This window comes from Aquarana catesbeiana, linkage group LG13, assembly GCF_042186555.1.
Source record: "Aquarana catesbeiana isolate 2022-GZ linkage group LG13, ASM4218655v1, whole genome shotgun sequence".
In the NCBI taxonomy this organism is placed as follows: domain Eukaryota; kingdom Metazoa; phylum Chordata; class Amphibia; order Anura; family Ranidae; genus Aquarana; species Aquarana catesbeiana.
The window spans coordinates 201629176-201650356 of record NC_133336.1 but is presented as its reverse complement, the minus strand read 5'-3'; the positions used below and the strand labels follow the sequence as shown (position 1 = coordinate 201650356).

Sequence of the window (21181 nt, the reverse complement as noted above, 5' to 3'; positions counted from 1 at the left end):
GTTGGCCCACCCTTTTCAGCTAAAAAGGTTCATTTTTTCTGGGAATGCTGTCCACAAGGTTTAGGAGTGTGTCTATGGGAATGTTTGACCATTCTTCCAGAAGCCCATTTGTGAGGTCAGGCACTGATGTTGGATGAGAAGGCCTGGCTTGCAGTCTCTGCCCTAATTAATCTCAAAGGTGTCCTTTCGGGTTGAGGTCAGGACTCTGTGCAGGCCAGTCAAGTTCCTCCACCCCAAACTCACGCATCCATGTTTTTATGGACCTTGCTTTGTGCTCTGGTGAGCAGTCATGTAGGAACAGGAAGGAGCCGTCCCCAAACTATTCCCACAAAGTTGAGAGAATGAAATTGTCCAAAATGTCTTGGTATGCTGATGCCTTAAGAGTTCCCTTCACTGGAACTAAGGGTCCAAACCCAACCCCTGAAAAACACCCCCCACACCATAATCCCCCTCCCCCCACTCTATAATCCCCCCACTCCATAATCCCCCCCCACACCATAATCCCCCCTCCACCAAATGATTTGCCAGTGCATAAAGCAAGGTCCATAAAGACATAGATGAGCAAGTTTGGGGTGGAGGAACTTGACTGGCCTGCACAGAGTCCTGACCTCAACCCAATAGAACACCTTTGGTATTATTTAGAGTGGAGACTGCAAGCCAGGCCTTCTAATCCAACATGATCATTAGTATGGTGCTTTTGACAGCCAATTCCGATTTTTTTGTCTGACAAAAGCTGGATGTGCAGACTATAAATATTTTATCGTACGTGAACTCAGCATCTGGTTTTTGTTTAATCAGTACAGTTTTTACCCAAAATAACTTGTGAGAGCAAGACTACGCATGCTAAGAAACGAAAGAATACATACAAAACTATTCAACACATTACATCACTTCTGAAGTTGTATTCTGTCGGAAGGGAATTTCCATATGGAGATTAACCTCTTCACTTTCGATATGAGACTAGCATACCACAAAAAATGGACGAACAGTCGTCCAAAAATCTGATCGTGTGTACGAGGATTAAGTCTGAGATGCCATTAAAATTCATGTGCTTATAAAGGCTGGTGTTCCAATACTTTTGGTAATATAGTGTATGTCTAAACTACATAAACCTAATAATAATGGAGATATATTTCATTACCTGGCTGTCTCTATATATCACCAATATTAGACAGTTCTCTAAAGCTGGATATAAAAATATAAAACATTTAATATCTGCACTAAAAAACATGAACAACTTTGTGAAAATCTAATGAATGAAAACCAGCCGCCAGCAGGAAGTCTGATATAGAAGTACAAATAGTATAATATAATTCTATGTATAAAGCCCTACACTTAGTGATAAAATGTGTTATGAGACAAATGAGAAATCTGCAACTCCACCAATAGTGTTTAATAATAAAAATTCACAGCTACTTCAGTCTGTATAACATATAATGTGCAAAAATACAATATCACCCGAGGTGTCCAGACAATGGCCGCAATCACATTACATAGAAAAGAAAAAGCCTCCATGTCACTGCCTGGACTCCATCATACACAGCTGCAGTCCGGAGCGGTGTGTGCTCTGAGTTCTGTGTATACTCGTGTATATGATGGAAGTGTACAATCTGTGATTCTATATATATTTAAGGATTATGCACTATGGAGGCTTTTTTTTTTCTATGTAATGTGATTGCGGCCATTGTCTGGATATCTCGGGTGATATTGGAGATACTACCTGGAGGACTGACATTCCGTGGCACAGTCTGTTCTCATTGGAAGTCGGCTTAAGCAGAGTGGCGCTGCTGGAAGGATATAAACAAGCGTGTCTGGGCCTTGCTTGTGGGGACAAACCTTTTGGTAAATGACCTGTTTGCTCACCGGTGTGGGGGAGGTTGATTGAAGTTGCTGCAAAGAGGTGGAAGTTGATCAGCATTGATTTAATCCATCTGGATAAATCTCTGGTATTTCTGTTAGACCCCTTTCACACTGAGGCAGTTTTCAGACATTTTAGCGCTAGAAATAGCACTTGAAAACTGCCTCCCATTTATTTGTATGAGTGCTTTCACACTCGGGCGGTGCACTTGTGGGACATTAGAAAAAGTCCTGCAAGCAGCATCTTTGGGGCGGGTTATGAGCATTATAAATAGCTCTCCCAAAATGCCCCTACCCATTGAAATGAATTGGCAGCACTTCCAAGCGCTTTGAAAGCGCCACAAAACTGGTCTTTTTTCTTTTTTTAAAGCGGTGTTCCGGCCGAATGTATACTTTTTAAATAAAAATACCCCTATAATACACAAGCTTAATGTATTCTAGTAAAGTTAGTCTGTAAACTAAGGTCCGTTTTGTTAGTTTATAGCATTAGTTTGTTATTTTATAAACTTCCAGCAGGCCGTGGCCATCTTAAGTGTGGGCATCTGAAGCCAGACTGTATTTCTTCCTGGATCTCATCCTTGTAGATCTCGCACTTGCTCCGTGCACCACAAGCAGTGTGATAGGTTTCAGGTCAGGTTTCCATAGCTACGGCCATGTCAGAGGAAGTTGCTGCCCCTTAGCTATGCAGAGAAAAACAAAAAAATCACCGCGCTATCATGAAAAACCCCCCAAGGAAGCAGCAGTTCAGCTGTGGAATATTCACAACTAACTTATATAGCACAGTTTTTTCTTTGTTTTCCTCAGCTATGCAAACCTTTCCTCCCCTCCTCCCTCCAGGAATAAGGAAATAAATTACAATTGCATTATTTCTTGCATTGCCTACCTGCAAATGGCGTAGACCAAGTACAGATGAATTTCTATGACATCACATCGCCCCGAGAAAATTGCATCACAGCAACCCCCGCAAATCGCATCACAACACCCCCCGCAAATTGCATCACATAGCCCCCCGCAAATCGCATCACAACACCCCCGCAAATCGTATCACAACACCCCCAGCAAATTGCATCACATTACCTCCAGAAAATCGCATCACAACAACCCCCTCAAATGACATCACATCGCTCCCTGCAAATTGCATCACAACACCCCCCACAAATCGCATCACAACACCCCCAAAAATTGCTTCACAACACCCCCCGCAAATGGCATCACATCACTGCCCGCAAATGGCATCACAACACCCCCGCAAATTGCATCACAACACCTTCCACAATTCGCATCACAACAGCCCCCGCAAAGCACATCACATTGCCCCAGCAAAGCGTATCACAACACCCATCACATGCCCCCATCATAACTGTCTAATCATATTGCCACCATCAAAATTGCCCCATCAAAACTGCCCCATCATATTGCCTCATCAAATTTGCCCTCATCAAAACTGCCCCCATCAAAACTACCCCATCAGAATTGCCCACATCAAAACTGCCCCATCAGAATTGCCCCACCAAAACTACCCCATCATATTGCCACCATCAAAACGGCCCCGTCAAAATTGCCGCCATCAGAATTGCCCCATCAAAACTGCCCATCAAAACTGCCCCATCATATTGCCTCATCAAATTTGCCCTCATCAAAACTGCCCCATCAAAATTACCCCCATCAGAATTGCCCCATCAAAACTACCCCATTATACTGCCCCATCATATTGCCCCCATCAAAACTGCCACCATAAAAACTGCCCATTAAAATTGCCTCATCATAATTTCCCCATCAAAACTGCCCCCATCAAAACTGCCCCATCATATTGCCACCATAAAAACTGCCCCATCATATTGCCCCTATCAAAACTGCCCCCATCAAAACTACCCCATCAGAATTGCCCACATCAAAACTGCCCTATCAGAATTGCCCCACCAAAACTACCCCATCATATTGCCACCATCAAAACGGCCCTGTCAAAATTGCCGCCATCAGAATTGCCCCATCAAAACTGCCCCCTTTTAAACTGCCCCATCATATTGCCACCATCAAAACTTCCCCCATCAAGACTGCCCCATCAAAATTGCCCCCATCAGAATTGCCCCATCAAACCTGCCCGCATCAAAACTACCCCATCATATTGCCACCATCAAAACTGCCCCATCAAAATTGCCCCATCAGAATTGCCCCATCAAAACTACTCCCATCAAAACTGCCCCATCATATTGCCACCATAAAAACTGCCCCATAATATTGCCCCATCAAAACTGTCCCATCAGAATTGTCCCATCAAAACTGCCCCCATCAAGACTGCCCCATCATATTGCCTCATCAAAACTGCCCCCATCAAAACTGCCCTGTCATATTGCCCCATCAAAATTGCCCCATCATATTCCTCTATTATAAATCAGTAAATGGTGTGTCTGTCCCCTCCCCCGGGCCCTGTATGTCATCAGAGCTGAGATGCTCCAGCCTCCTCCCCCACCACCCATCACTGTGTATAAGAAGCTTTGGTAACCATGGCAACAAAAGCCTGGTTGCCCTTATTTAAAATGGCGCTGGCCGCCTTGCATCGCGTCATTTCCGGTTTTGAAATAACACGATGCTATGGCCCAGCAATGCCTATTGCCTCCTGGGATTGATGACAAACATCTCCCAAGAGGCATTGCAGAGAGGGGAGGAAATGCTGGGCCGCGGCCGAGGACAGGAAGTGCCAACTACTATACAGTATTGAGTTTATGGGAAAAATATGCCAATTATTTATCAGCACACACAGCGGCTTTGGAGGGAAATTATTTTAAAATATGGGTGGAGCTCCACTTTAAGGTCCCGTTGTCACCGGCCCACTAGGGCATGAAAAGCGCAGCTAAAACACCACTAAAGCACCGCAAAAATGACCAGCGATTTAGGGCTGTTTTATCGGCTCTGCAGTGTGAAATGGGTCTTACTACACAAGTCACTGTATGGTGATTGGAGATGGAAGTAGTGGTGAATGGGTTGTAGGAAATCCGCTTTTACACATTTATGAACTTTCTCTTGATGTTTGTAATTTTATAAGATAACTTTGTTGCTCTTCATATTTATGTATTTCTGTACATTATATGTTATATAAATTGAAGTAGCTGTGAATAGATTGGAGGAGATCTGCCCTTCCTCACATGTATGAAAGTGTATTTTTGTACTGAATAGAATTGTTATATCTGATCCCTATTGGTGGAGTTATCACATCTAGTATAATATGGAAGACTGCAGCACTAGTATATAACATTCACACAATATAAATGTGACAATATAACAATAAAAGTGAGACTCCTCATCACAAAACTCCCTATAAGTGTATATATATCAATGGTATGGAGACTATTTCACTGATAACTAATGAAGAGAATTTATAATCAGCCTATATAAAATTAGTGCAGCAATATTAGTAAAAAATTTTTTTAAAAAGCTCCAAATAAAGAACGGTAATAATAAAATCTTCTCCACACCATAAGATCAAATCCTCCACCATGATGTTCTAAGGAAATCCCAAAGTACAATGGTGTCACTTTTAGTCAATGAAGTTTCCACAATATGAGTGAGACTTCTGTGACCATCAAAGTGAATCCCCACAACTGAATCCAAAACTTAGCAGAAGGTTGGAGGTGAAAGCCTAGAGGTCAGTGTGAGTGTGTATGGTCCAATCCCCATACAGGAATAATGAATGGATCAAACCACCTCATCCACTTCTCCTGTCACATTTAGTAATTGGGGTCCACAAAAAGAGAAATCCTCCAATAGTGTAGATGATCGATCGGGTTTTATAAAGTGATCTCATATTAATGATTCCAATAAAGAGAAATGATTTCCATTCATGTAGAGAATAGTTACATTCATTCTTGGGGGAGAAATTCATTTTCATCTGGTAACATTCTTCTCTTCTTCTACAGATTGTATGATAATCACCTGACAGACAGTTCCTGCCCCCACCTGGCATATGGAATAAGAAATAACCAGACACTGAGGACACTGGACCTGTCTGGGAACAATCTGGAGGGTCCTCATTTCAGGGATCTGATGGAAGCTCTGACAACAAGCCGGATAGAGAAATTACAGTGAGTATAACAGGACTGACTGAGACAATAATATTCTGGGACAGTTTTATATCTAAACCACATAAATAATATAGAAATATGAGAATGTCATCACTTTCCATCTTTAGACTCCATAAGGCTCCATGCACACTGGGCTTAAAAAAATGCCAGTTCCCTTGGCAGAAAAAAACTTTCATATAGAGATTTTATTGTACAAAGTTTAGATGAGTTTAGGAGAGTTTTGCATTTTTTTCTGCCAGAAAGCTCCAATCAGAAACTCGATGACACGCGCAGAGCGTGAAATGCATAGAAGAGAGGCTTGACACACAAACTGATAGGAGTCCTCCACTTCCGCCGGGTAGTTGTAAAGCACACCACATGTCGCTAGTCACACAGCGGTGCGGGATCGATTCTACAGACCCTTGAGCTGCCTTTGTGCTGTTTGTATCATATTGGACATATGTAAGTGCAGCTTTCTTTTAAAAAAAACTTTATTACACTATACCTGCCTTATGTGGCTCTTTGTGGTGGAACCAGTTCCACAGAGTCTTGTGATGGGAGAAGGAGACAAATGAATATTGTGGAGGATATATGATACTGGAGAGATTATTTTTACATATCCCTGCTTATTCGATCATGATCGTATATATCCATGTATGGAGGAGAAAGATGTGGATTCTGATGGAGACTGACCTATGAATCGAGCAGTTTCTCACATTTCATGCTTTATGGTCACTTGCTGGCCGGGGAAATCTGGTGAGTGCATTCTATAGTCACTCCGGGTGAAGCACTATTGGTTTGGAGTATTGGAGCACATTTTTCAGGAGCACGGTGTTGGAGCATATATTGAAGAGTCATTTATCATAGAAATTTATGGACTTTTATGTATATTGATAAATTGTGCACTTTTTGATTACACACATTTTATTTCATTTATTCCTTTACTTATACAGCTTTTATTAATTCACAATAATATTTAAATTTTTTTTCCTTTGTCCAGATAGCGCCCTTTATACACACTTTTTCAGAAACATGAACCAGAAGGGTTTATTTTCCTGCCTCTAAACGTTGAGCTCACAATATGTGTGTAATCGTCCCAATGTGTATGGACACATAGGAGAACATGGAGCTGATTCTACAGTCAGAACACAAAACTTCTGTAGTAGCAGCAATGTATTTAGCCAGTGTGCATGGAGCCTAAATATCCAATCGTGGACTGTTACACTATATTACTAAAAGTATTGGGACGCCTGCCTTTACACACACACATGAACTTTAATGGCATCCCAGTCTTAGTCTGTACTGTTCAATATTGAGTTGGCCCACCCTTTGCAGCTATAACAGCTTTATCTCTACTGGGAAGTCTGTCCACAAAGTTTTGGAGTGTGTCTATGGGAATGTTTGACCAATCTTCCAAAAGAGCATTTGTAAGTCAGGCACTGATGTTGGACGAGAAGGCCTGGCCCGCAGTCTCTGCTCTAATTCATCCCAAAGATGTTCTATGGGGTTGAGGTCAGGACTCTGTTTAGGCCAGTCAAGTTCCTCCACCCCAAACTCGCTCATCCATGTCTTTATGGACCTTGCTTCGTGCACTGGTGTGCAGTCATGTTGGAACAGGAAGGGGCCATCCCCAAACTGTTCCCATAAAGTTGGGAGCATAAAATTGTCCAAAATATCCTGGTATGCTGATGCGTTAAGAGTTCCCTTCACTGGAACTAAGGAGCCAAGCCCAACCCCTGAAATCAAGCCTAATCCCTGAAAAACAACCCCACACCATAATCCCCCCTCCACCAAATGATTTGGGGCAGTGAAGAAAGCAAAGTCCATAAAGACATGAATGAGAAACTTGACTGGCCTAGACAGTCCTGACCTCAACCTAATAGAACACTTTTGGGATGAATTAGAGTGGAGACTGCGAGCCAGGCCTTCTCATCCTAAATCAATGCCTGACCTAACAATTGCACTTCTGGAAGAATGGTCAAACATTCCCATAGATACACTTCTAAACCTTGTGGACAGCCTTCCCAGAAGAGATGAAGCCTTTATAGCTGCAAAGGTTGGGCCAACTCAATATTGAACCCTACGGACTAAAGGCCCATACACACAATACGAACATGGGAAGTAAACTTAATCCGAACAAACAATCTGCCGATTTTTGGACCGTTAGTATGGTCCTTTTAGACTTTAAGAGCATCCCAGTCTTAAGTAAGTGCAGCGCTATGATTGCAAGAAAAGGGAAAAATTGTATGTGATTCAAACATATATGTGACAAAATGACACAAACTCTAACATAATAGATGTGAATGGATATTAAGCAAAGTGCTAAGATAGTGACTGCACTACACACAAATGTCCAAATTGAACGAAATGATGAAATAGAGTCCAATTAGGTTTGTGATCCAATACACGTGTGAGAAGTTCCTGGCATTCCTGGGAACCTTGGAGTGAAAAAATTGAAGCAAACACCACCACCATGAAAGAGGGAGGCTTACCAGATAATATTGACTTGGCGGGGCATATACCACCCAAGTCAACAAGGCTTGTTGGGTTCAAACCACCCAATGGGGGACAGCAGATCCTGGAACTCCGTCAGTCGATCAGCCTTAGACAGTCATGAGATGTTAGCTGAAGGCTCCAGGAGTCTCAGGGAGCATGAAAACTTATTGTCACAGGAACGGTATCATGTAATAGAAAAAGGGGGCTGACATAACGTGATACCGTTTAAAAAGAAGGTGGTTTATTAAAAATATAAATTCAACACTCACATTTGGAAGAAATTGATACAGCATGTAAAAGCATGAGGCAATGTTAGCGGAAGGTCCACCCAACGCGTTTTGACTGCACAGTTGTCATCTGGGGTGTGGATCCCCCGGAAAACATCGCTTAAATGGAGATAGTGACCCCAGAGTTTGCTTGAAACCGGAAGTGATCCCAAATGACATCACTTCCTGTCTCCATGTCTAAATCCAAAACACAAAATCAAGGAACAGTTTGTATATACAAATGGATTGCATGATAGCGATAGCCAGCACCTCCCAATGGCATAACGGAATGCATCTTACAGTGCGCCATGCACCAAAACATTTGGTCTGTAAACCAAGCCTCATTGTGAAATCGAGGCATGGTTGTCTGGCTGCCATCTCAAACTAAACAAGCCTCCTTTTGAAACTGAGGCTTGGATAGGTGACTTTCTCTTTGTATATCTTTACTTTATGTATTGCAGCATCAGATCTATTAGCCAAACCTCACTATGAAGTTGAGGCGTGGCTATATGGCTTCCATAACAACTAAGACTCATTATGGGACTGAGGTGTGGATTGGTGATTTCCGCCCTGCAAACCAACTAAGCCTCCCTCCAGAGGCGAAGCCCGGTATAACAATCAGATATAGCACAATAAACATAGAGGACGTCTCACATAATAAACACGGGTCGAGAGAATATAAAAAATAATAAATAAAAAATAAGCGGGCTTATTTTTTATTTTTTATATTCTCTTAGGTTTTGTATTTACCTATCTGTGGATGGGCATGTGACCCGTGTTTTTTATGTGACACGTCCTCTATGTTTATCGTGCTATATCTGATTGTTATTCCGGGCTTCGCCTCTGGAGGGAGGCTTAGTTGGTTTGCAGGGCGGAAGTCACCAATCCACACCTCAGTCCCATAATGAGGCTTGGTTGTGATGGAAGCCATATAGTCACGCCTCAACTTCATAGCGAGGTTTGGCTAATAGACCAGATGCTGCAATACATGAAGTAAAGATATAGAAAGAGGAAGTCACTTATCCAAGCCTCAGTTTCAAAACAAGGCTTGTTTAGTTTGAGATGGCAGCCAGACAACCATGCCTTGATTTCACAATGAGGCTTGGTTTACAGACCGAGTGTTTTGGTGCATGGCGCACTGTGAGATGCATTCCGTTATGCCATTCGGAGGTGCTGGCTATTGCTATCATGCAATCTATTCGTATGTACAAACTGTTCCTTGATTTTGTGTTTTGGATTTAGACATGGAGACAGGAAGTGATGTCATTTGGGATCACTTCCGGTGTCAAGCAAACTCTGGGGTCACTATCTCCATTTAAGCGATGTTTTTCGGGGGGTCCACACCCCAGATGACGACTGTGCAGTCAAAACGCGTTGGATGGACCTTCCGCTAACATTGCTTCATGCTTTTACATGCTGTATCAATTTCTTCCAAATGTGAGTGTTGAATTTATATTTTTAATAAACCACCTTTTTTTTAAACGGTATCACGTTATGTCAGCCCCCTTTTTCTATTACCTGATACCCTTCCTGTGACAATAAGTTTTCATGCTCCCCGAGATTCCTGGAGCCTTCAGCTAACATCTCATGACCGTCTAAGGCTGATCGACTGACGGAGTTCCAGGATCTGCTATCCCCCATTGGGTGGTTTGAACCCAACAAGCCTTGTTGACTTGGGTGGTATATGCCCCGCCAAGTCAATATTATCTGGTAAGCCTCCTCCCTCTTTCACGGTGGTGGTGTTTGCTTCAATTTTTTCACTCCAAGGTTCCCAGGAATGCCAGGAACTTCTCACATGTGTATTGGATCACAAACCTAATTGGACTGTATTTCATCATTTCGTTCAATTTGGACATTTGTGTGTAGTGCAGTCACTATCTTAGCACATTGCTTAATATCCATTCACATCTATTATGTTAGAGTTTGTGTCATTTTGTCACATATATGTTTGAATCACATACAATTTTTCCCTTTTCTTGCAATCATAGCGCTGCACTTACTTAAGACTGGGATGCTCTTAAAGTTTATGTGCTTGTAAAGGCAGGTGTCACAATACTTTTGGTAATGTAGTGTATGTCTAAATAATATAAATCACATAATAATAATGGAGATATATTTCATCTCCTGGTTGTCTCTATATATCACCAACATCAGACAGTTCTCTAAAGCTGGATATAAAAATGTAAAAAATGAAATATCTGCACTAAAAAATATGAAAAAATAAAATATTAACAACTTTGTCAAAATCTAATGAATGAAAACCAGCTGCCAGCAGGAAGTCTGATATAGAAACACAAATAGTATAATATAATTCTATGTATAGAGCTTTACACTTATGCCCTGTACACACGATCGGACATTGATCGGACATGCCGACAACAAAATCCATCGGATTTTTTCCGACGGATTTTGGGCCAAACTTGTCTTGCATACACATGGCCGCACAAAGTTTCCAGAAAATCCAATCGTTCTGAACGCTGTGACGTAAAACACGTTAGTCGGGACTATAAATGGGGCAGTAGCCAATAGCTTTCGTCTCTTAATTTATTCTGAGCATGCGTGGCACTTTGTGCGTCAGATTTGTGTACACACGATCAGAATTTACACAATCGGATTTTGTTGTCGGAAAATTTTAAATCCTGCTCTCAAAATTTGTGTGTCGGAAATTCCGACAGAAAAAGTCAGATGGAGCCCACACACGATCGGAATTTCCGACAACACTTTTTCCATCGGAAAATCCGACCGTGTGTACAAGGCATTAGTGACAAAATGTGTGATGAGACAAATGAGAAATCTGCAACCTACAATGTGTTCGAATACCAACACTTCTAATGTAGATGTGATAACTCCACCAATAGTGATCAATAATAAAAATTCACAGCTACTTCAGTCTGTATAACATATGATATGCAAAAATACAGTAGGTGACCGCAACATTGTGTCCATCTCGCCGCAGTTATCGGAGAGATTTGACACCTGCGAGCCCCGTCTCGGGAGCCAGCGCCGAGCTGGCTCGCTGATCGGGAAAGGAAAACTTTTTTTCCTTTCGCGATGAGCGACAGGCAGCGCTAACAGCTGTCTGGTATGAATCATGAGGGGGAACGCCGCGCCAAATTTTAAATGAAAAAAACTGGCATGGGTTCCCCCCAGGGGCATACCAGGCCCTTAGGTCTGGTATGGATTTTAAGGGGTACCCCCTACACCGAAAAATCGTCGTGGGTCCCCCCCAAAAATTCATACCAGACCCTTATCCGAGCACGCAGCCCGGCCGGTCAGGAAAGGGGGTGGGGACGAGCAAGCGCCCCCCTCCTGAACTATACCAGGCTGCATGCCCTCAACATGGGGTGTGGGTGCTTTTGGGGAGGGGCCCCCCCACCCAAAGCACCTTTTCCCCATGTTGATGATGACAAGGGCCTCTTCCCGACAACCCTGGCCGTTGGTTGTCGGGGTCTGCGGGCGGAGAGCTTATCGGAATCTGGGAGCCCCCTTTAATAAGGGGGCCCCCAGATCCCGGCCCCCCACCCTATGTGAATGAGTATGGGGTACATGGTAATGGGAATGGACCCGCGCTGTGGAGTGAATATAGTGAGTAAAAAAAACAAATGTAAATAAAGTAATTTTAGTGAATCCAAAATGTAAATGTGTGTGTATGTCTGCACACACACAGACATACAAGATATATGCAATGGGGCTGCCGCTGTAGTGTGAGGTAAGTGCCCCCCAAAAAACTAATAAAAAAGAAATTAATACTCAGCGCTGCCTCTCTATATCATAATTTGCATCTACTTACATAAAATATATGTCATATAACAACATATACAGCAAAGTGCTAAAGTTCCAATAAATTCATACAATATGATATAATAAGGTGCAAAGAATAAAGTGCAATCAATAAAGTTCATCTATTGTGGAGTACGGAAATGGTGACACATAGGTGTAATCTTGGTGACTTCCTGTGTTCCCCTCCTGGGTCCCCACTAACCAGATAGTGAAAATCAATGCGCCTTTGTGTTTAAAGATGGTATCTTCTGTCCAGCAAAATGGATAAGTTGGTTGTACTTCAGAGAATGGAATGGAATGGAACCTTCTCTCCTCCACCGCTTGTTATGGGTCCTACATACTTTACTCAATCATAGGTAATTGCAATGGTAAAGTTCGGACAAGTGAAGAGAGAGAGGATATAGTGTAATATGGCAAGATTTATTTAAAAGATTTAAAATCATTACACTAACATCAACATTTTTTAAAATGTGCAAAATTGCCGCCTTGGCATCCAAATAGCCTTCACAGATAGTCCTTAGCTTGACATGTTTCACCTCTCCCACTGGGCATCATCAGAAGCTTATGGAGTCTGTGGTTGGCTGTCTTATGTACCTTAAGTACCTACTACTACACCCAATGACTCCCACTACTCTCACTGATGGCGCAGTAAAAAAATTAGTTTCACTTCCGGCTTCCGCCGGAACCGGAAGTGACATATCTGCCGAGACCGGAAGTGGTCAGGGGTACAGGAAGTGATGTAATTTATGTAAACAAGAGTGTATGCCAATATCTTACTTACTGGATTGTCAGGGAGTGACCGGAGGCAATCTTGTGTTGGGAATGAGGTATTACAACAAAATAGATCAAAATGTGTTAAATAGTGTGAGCCATTGTAACATTAGCCTTACACTTCATATAAAAAAGTGTATAAAAAGATGAGTGAATAATTAATTGAAAATGGTACAGGGGTGGAATTCCTGGACTAACAAACATTGGTACAATAATAATGAAAAAAAGAGAATATGAATAAATAAGATGAAATACCAAATAGAAATGAAAATAATGAAATAAAACTAAAACTAAAAATTAAAATAAAAATAAATGTGAAAAAAATAAAAATAAGATAAAATAAAAATAAAAATAATAATAAACTGAAAATAAAAATAAAATAAGAATTAAAATTAAAATAAAATAAAAAAATAAAAAATAATAAAAATAAAAAATAAATAAAAAATAAAAATTAAAATAAATGAAAAATTAAAATAACAATAAGAAAATACAGAATGTGGAAAATTATTATTCAAAAATTACTAATAAAACAATTAATGTCCAGGTCCACATTTAACCCTTTAGGTGTTAAGGACTGTAATTGATGAATCCATTGGGTTTCGTTTTGGGAAATGGCTTGTTTGAGATTGGTGCCCCTCCAATGTTTCTCCACCCTATCAATGCCACAGAAAATAAGTTTAGATGGATCTCTATTGTGGAATCTTCTAAAATGATAAGATAAACTATGTTTGCGGAAACCCTTTTTTATATTATTGATGTGTTGCCTTAGTGTAACTTTGAGCTCCCATGTGGTTCTGCCCACATATTGGAGACCACATTCACATTCCAAGAGGTATGTGACATGTGTAGTGCCGCAGGTTATAAATTTATAAATTTCATATGTTTGTCCTGTTACCCTAGATTTGAAATGTGTGGTCTTTTTCTTTCCACCCTTACATGTTCTGCAGATTAGGCATCTGCCACATTTAAAGAAACCCGTTTGGTCAAGGAAAGTTACTAACTTCTTTGGGGGGGTCAGGGATACTTTTAACAATTTTATCCTTTAATACAGGGGGGCGTTTATAAACAAACTTTGGACGCGAAGATAAGTTTTTCAAAAGAACTGGATCTCTAAGTAAAATGGGCCAATGTTTTTTAATGATCTTTTCTATTTGTTCATACTGTCGATTAAATTCTGTGCAGAGGGTAAGATCATAGCTTTCTTTCTTTCTAGTTTTAGAGATAAGTAATTGTTCTCTATCCATTCTTCCTACTTCTTGTTGTATTTGTGAAAGCTGTTGCTGTTTATATTCTTTTTGCTCAAATCTGTCCATCAACATGTTGGACTGGGCTATATAGTCCTTCTGTAAATTACACTTTCTCTTGATCCTTAACATCTGTCCTTTGGGTATCCCCGAGATCCATCTCGGGTGATGACCACTAGTTGTAGGGATATAGCTATTTCTATCCGTATTTTTAAAAAATGTTCGTGTATATAAATTGTTATTGAAATTAACATTTTTTAGGTCCAAATAATTAACCTTTTCTTTACTGTAATTAGATGAAAACGATATGTTGTATTCGTTAATATTAATCTGTTCCAAAAATCTTTTTAGAGAATCCTCACTACCCTCCCACACTAGAAAGATATTGTCTATGTATCTTCTGTATGTTTTTAATCCTACTATGTTTCTCTCAAATATTTCCTCTGACTCCCATTTGCTCATAAAAATATTTGCCACTGTGGGAGCATATTTAGCTCCCATGGCTACTCCCTTTATTTGTTTGTAATACTGTTTGTCATGCCAAAAATAGTTGTTTTCCATCGCTAATTGTAGCAAATCTAACATGAAATCTATTTGGGTCCTATGTAATATTGTTTTGGTTTCCAGGGCCCATTTGATCGCAGAGGTGGCATCCTTTTGTTTTATGTTGGTGTATAGAGAATCAACATCTATGCTTACCAGGAACGTTCGTTCATTAGTTGGAATGTCCCTGATAAGGTTGATGAGGTCTCTACTGTCTTTTGTGTAAGATGGAAATTTTTGGGCAATGGGCTGTAAGAAGTGATCTAAGTATTCCCCGACTCCAGAAAATAGGGAGTCTACCCCATTAATGATGGGGCGTCCTGGGGGCTTTTGTATGTTCTTATGTATTTTGGGAACTTGATATATAATGGGGGTTTTAGGTGCTGCTGGTACTAGATATTGGGCCTCTTTTTTGTCCAATATGCCTTTCTCTTGGGCTTTTTTAATTTTTTTAAATAGAGTGGCTTTGAGCTTGTTTACAGTGTCCCCTTAAATGTTTTGATATGTGTCTTTATCTTCTATGAGACAGTTGAGTTCATTGGTACCCCTACCCATTCACCTAGGGAAAAAAAAGTGTCAATAAAAAAATAACATAATACACAGGTTTTAAAAGTAATTTATTAGGCAGCTGCAGGGGTCTTCTTCCGACTTCGGGTGTCTTCTTCCGACTTCTCCGCTCTCTCCGGCCTCTTCTCCCGGTGTTCGGCTTCTTCTCCCGGTGTTTGGCCTCCTCTCCCGGTGTTCGGCCTCCTCTCCCGGTGTTCCGCCTCTTCTCCCGGGCCCCTCTGCTATCTTCTTCCAGCTCTTTTGCTAGCGGGGGCCCGGTCTGTTGTGCTGTCTTGTCCCCTCTTCTCTTCTTCCGATGTTGACATGACGCTCTCTCCTGCTGGAATGCTGTGTGCGAGCTGCGCAGCCATTTATATAGGCGGTGACCCCGCCCCCTTGTGTCATCACAGTCCCAGCATGCGCAGGGACTCTGGGGTCACGCCCCCTTATAATGCATGTCGGAAGAGGACCCCCGGAGCTGCCTAATAAATTACTTTTAAAACCTGTGTATTGTGTTTTTTTTTTTAATGACACTTTTTTTCCTAGGTGAATGGGTAGGGGTACCATGTACCCCAAACTCATTCACATAGGGTGGGGGGCTGGGATCTGGGGGACCCCTTATTAAAGGGGGCTCCCTGATTCCGATAAGCCCTCTGCCCGCAGACCCCGACAACCAATGGCCAGGGCTGTTGGGAAGAGACCCTTGTCCTCATCAACATGGGGACAAGGTGCTTTGGGGTGTGGGGGCCCGCAGGGCACCCCCCTCCCCCAAAGCTCCCACTCCCCTATGTTGAGGGCATGCAGCCTGGTACGGTTCAGGGGGGTGCTCGCTCGTCCCCACCCTCTTTCCTGACCGGCTGGGCTGTGTGCTCGGATAAGGGTCTGGTATGGATTTTGTGGGGGGACCCCCACATCGATTTTTCAGCATAGGGGGTTCCCCTTACAATCCATACCAGACCTAAGGGCCTGGTATGCCCCTGGGGGAACCCACGCCAGTTTTTTTCATTTAAAATTTGGTGCGGCATTCCCCCTCATGATTCATACCAGACAGCTGTCAGCACTGCCTGTCGCTCATCGCAAAAGGAAAAAAAGTTTTCCTTTCCCGATCAGCGAGCCAGCGCGACATGCACAGTACCCTGTCGCTGATTACCAGCGCGATGGGATCGCGCTGGAAACATAATCTCGTGGTCAGGTACTGTACAATATCACCCGAGATATCCAGACAATGGTCCTCAATCACATTACATAGAAAAGAAAAAGCCTCCATGTCACTGCCTGGACTCCATCATACACGGCTGCAGTCCGGAGCGGTGTGTGCTCTGAGTTCTGTGTATACTTGTGTATATGATGGAAGTGTATAACCTGTGATTCTATATATATTTAAGGATTTTGCACTATGGAGGCTTTTTCTTTTCTATGTGATGTGATTGTGGCCATTGTCTGGATACCTCGGGTGATATTGGAGATAATACCTGGAGGACTGACATTCCGTGGCACAGTCTGTTCCCATCGGAAGCCGGCTTGAGCGGAGTGGCGCTGCTGGAAGGATATAAACAAGCGTGTCTGGGCCTTGCTTGTGGGGACAAACCTTTTGGTAAGTGACCTGTTTGCTCACCGGTGTGGTGGAGGTTGATTGAATTTGCTGCAAAGAGGTGGAAGATGATCAGCATTGATTTAATCCATCTGGATCAATCTCTGGTATTTCTGTTAGATCCCTTTCACGCTGAAGTAGTTTTCAGGCATTTTAGCACTAGAAATAGCGCCTGAAAACTGCCTCCCATTTATTTGTATGAGTGCTTTCACACTGGGGCGGTGCGCTTGTGGGACATTAGAAAAAGTCCTGCAAGCAGCATCTTTGGGGCGGGTTATGAGCATTATAAATAGCGCTCCCAAAATGCTCCTACCCATTGAAATGAATGGGCAGCACTTCCAAAGCGCTTTGAAAGTGTTACGAAACTGGTCTTTTATCATTTTTTAAAGGCCCCATTATCACCGGCCCACTAGGGCATGAAATACCCGCAAAAACACCACTAAAGCACCACAAAAACTACCAGTGCTTCAGCGGCTCTGCAGTGTGAAATAGGTCTTACTGCACAAGTCACTGCATGGTGGTTGGAGATGGAAGTAGTGGTGAATGGCTTGTAGGAAATCCGCTTTTACACATTTATGAACTTTCTCATGATGTTTGTAATTTTATAAGATAACTTTGTTGCGCTTCATGTTTATGTATTTGTTGCACATCATATGTTATATAAATCGAAGTAGCTGTGAATAGGTTACAGGAGATCTGCCCTTCCTTACATGTATGAAAGTGTATTTTTGTAGTGAATGGAATTGTTATATCTGATCCCTATTGGTGGAATTATCACATCTAGTATAATATGGAAGACTGCAGCACTAGTATACAGTGGGGCAAAAAAGTATTTAGTCAGCCACCAATTGTACAAGTTCTCCCACTTAAAAAAATGAGAGAGGCCTGTAATTGTCATCATAGGTATACCTCAACTATGAGAGACAAAATGTGGAAACAAATCCTGACAATCACATTGTCTGATTTTTTAAAACAAATATTTGCAAATTATGGTAAAAAAAATAAGTATTTGGTCACCTACAAACAAGCAAGATTTCTGGATCTCACAGACCTGTATCTTCTTCTTTAAGGGGCTCTTCTGTCCTCCATTCATTACCTGTATTAATGGCACCTGTTTGAACTTGTTATCAGTATAAAAGACACCTGTCCACAACCTCAAACAGCCACACTCCAAACTCCACTATGGTGAAGACCAAAGAGCTGTCGAAGGACACCAGAAACAAAATTGTAGACCTGCACCAGGCTCGGAAAACTGAATCTGCAATAGGCAAGCAGCTTGGTGTGAAGAAATCAACTGTGGGAGCAATAATTAGAAAATGGAAGACATACAAGACCACTGATAATCTCCCTTCATCCGGGGTACCACGCAAGATCTCACCCCGTGGGTAGGCATAAGCCGAACACCCCCCTGTTTGGTTCGCACCAGAACTTGCGAACAGGCAAAAAATTTGTTCGAACATGCAAACACTGTTGAAGTCTATGGGACACGAACATGAATAATCAAAAGTGATAACTCTAAAGCCTTATATGCAAGTTATTGTAATAAAAAGTGTTTGGGGACCTGGGTCCTGCCCTAGGGGACATGGATCAATGCAAAAAAAGTTTTAAAAACGGCCGTTTTTTCCGGAGCAGTGATTTTAATAATGCTTAAAGTGAAACAATAAAAGTGTAATATCCCTTTAAATTTCGTACCTGGGGGGTGTCTATAGTATGCCTGTAAAGGGGCGCATGTTTCCTGTGTTTAGAACAGTCTGACAGCAAAATGACATTTGAAAGGAAAAAAAGTCATGTAAAACTATTCATGGCTATTAATGAATTGCCGGTCCCACAATACACATAAAAGTTCATTGCTAAAAACGGCATGGGAATTCCCCACAGGGGAACCCCGAACCAAAATGTAAAAAAAAATGGCGTGGGGTCCCCCTCAAAATCTATACCAGACCTTTATCCGAGCATGCAACCTGGCAGGCCACAGGAAAAGAGGTGGGGACGAGAGGTGGGGACACCTTATTCTCATGTTGATGAGGACAAGGGCCTCATCCCCACAACCCTGGCTGGTGGTTGTGGGGGTCTGGAATTATTGGAATCTGGAAGCCCCCTTTAACAAGGGCATCCCCAGATCCCGGCCCTCCCCCCTGTGTGAAATGGTAAGGGCCTACCATTTCACTAAAAAACTGTCAAAAATGTTAAAAATGACAAGAGACAGTTTTTGACAATTCCTTTATTTAAATGCTTCTTCTATCTTCTTTCTTCTATCTTTCTTTGGTTTCTTCCTCCATCTTCTTCTTCTTCTTGTTCTTCTGGTTCTTTTGATTCTTCCTCCGGTGTTCTCGTCCAGCATCTTCCTCCGCGGCGTTGGCGTCTTCTTCCCTTCTTCTCTTAGGGCCACTCCGCATCCATGATGGCATGGAGGGAGGCTCCCGCTGTTTGACGCTTCTCCTCTTCTGACGGTTCTTAAATAATGGGGGGGCCACCTGGTGACCCCGCCCCCTCTGACGCACGGTGACTTGACAGGACTTCCCTGTGGTGTCACAGGGAATGCCACAGGGAAGTCCCGTCAAGTCCCTGTGCATCAGAGGGGGTGGGGTTTACCCGGTGGCCCCACCCCCTGTTATTTAAGAACCGTCAGAAGAAGAGCAGTGTCACACAGCGGGAGCCTCCCTCCATGCCATCATGGATGCGGAGCAGCCCAAAAAGAAGATGAAGATAAGAAGATGAAGAGAGAAGCGTCACACAGCGGGAGCCTCCCTCCATGCCATCATGGATGCGGAGCGGCCCAGAGAAGAAGGAAAGAAGACACCGACTCCACGGAGGAAGATTCCGGATGAGAACACCGGAGGAAGAACCAGAAGAACCAGAAGAAAAAGAAGATGGAGGAAGAAACTGAAGGAATTTAGAAGATAGAAGAAAGAAGAAAAAAGAAGCATTTAAATAAAGGAATTGTCAAAAACTGTCTCTTGTCATTTTTAACATTTTGACACTTTTTTAGTGAAATGTCCCTTACCATTTCACACAGGGGGGAGGGCCAGGATCTGGGGGTCCCCTTGTTAAAGGGGTCTTCCAGATTCCGATAAGCCCCCCGCCCGTAGACCCCCACAACCACAGGCCAGGGTTGTGGGGATGAGGCCCTTGTCCTCATCAACATGGGGACAAGGTGTTTTGGGGGGCTACCCCAAAGCACCCTCCCAATGTTGAGGGCATGTGACCTGGTACGGTTCAGGGGGGCGCTCTCTTGTCCCCCCTCTTTTCCTGTGGCCTGCCAGGTTGCGTGCTCGGATAAGGGTTTGGTATGGATTTTTGGGGGACCCCATGCCTTTTTTTAAAAAATTTTGGCACGGGGTACCCCTTAAAATCCATACCAGACCTGAAGGGTCTAGTATACATTTTGAGGGGGACACCACGCAATTTTAAAAAAAATTTTGGCCGGGGTTCCCCTTAATACCCATACCAGACCTAGAGGGCCTGGTATGGAATTTAGGGGGACCCCCCACGTAATTTTTTTTTAAATTTTGGTTCAGGGTTCCCCTGTGGGGAATTCCCATGCCGTTTTTATCAATAAACTTTTATGTGTATTGTCGGACCGGCAATTCTTTAATAGCCGCGACTAGTTTAAATGACTTTTTTTTCCTTTGAAATGTCATTTTGCTGTCAGACTGTTCTAAACATGGGAAACATGCGCCCCTTTACAGGCATACTATAGACACCCCCAGGTACGAAATTTAAAGGGATATTACACTTTTATTGTTTCACTTTAAGCATTATTAAAATCACTACTCCCAAAAAAACGGCCATTTTTAAAACTTTTTTTGCATTGATCCATGTCCCCTGGGGCAGGACCCAGGTCCCCAAACACTTTTTATGACAATATCTTGAATATAAGCCTTTAAAATGAGCACTTTTGATTTCTCCCATAGACTTTTAAAGCGTGTTCCACGTCATTGCCAACAAAGGATATATTACAAAGTATTGAGATGAACTTTTGATATTGACCAAATACTTATTTTCCACCATAATTTGCAAATAAATTCT

At 42.4% G+C, this 21181-nt stretch overlaps 1 protein-coding gene across 3 annotated transcripts in view; it reads left to right on the top strand.

Moving 5' to 3' along the window:
- Nucleotides 1–21181, top strand: part of LOC141117699 (NACHT, LRR and PYD domains-containing protein 3-like) — a 2363088-nt gene that overhangs the window by 1766445 nt on the left and 575462 nt on the right. The window lies entirely within an intron of this gene.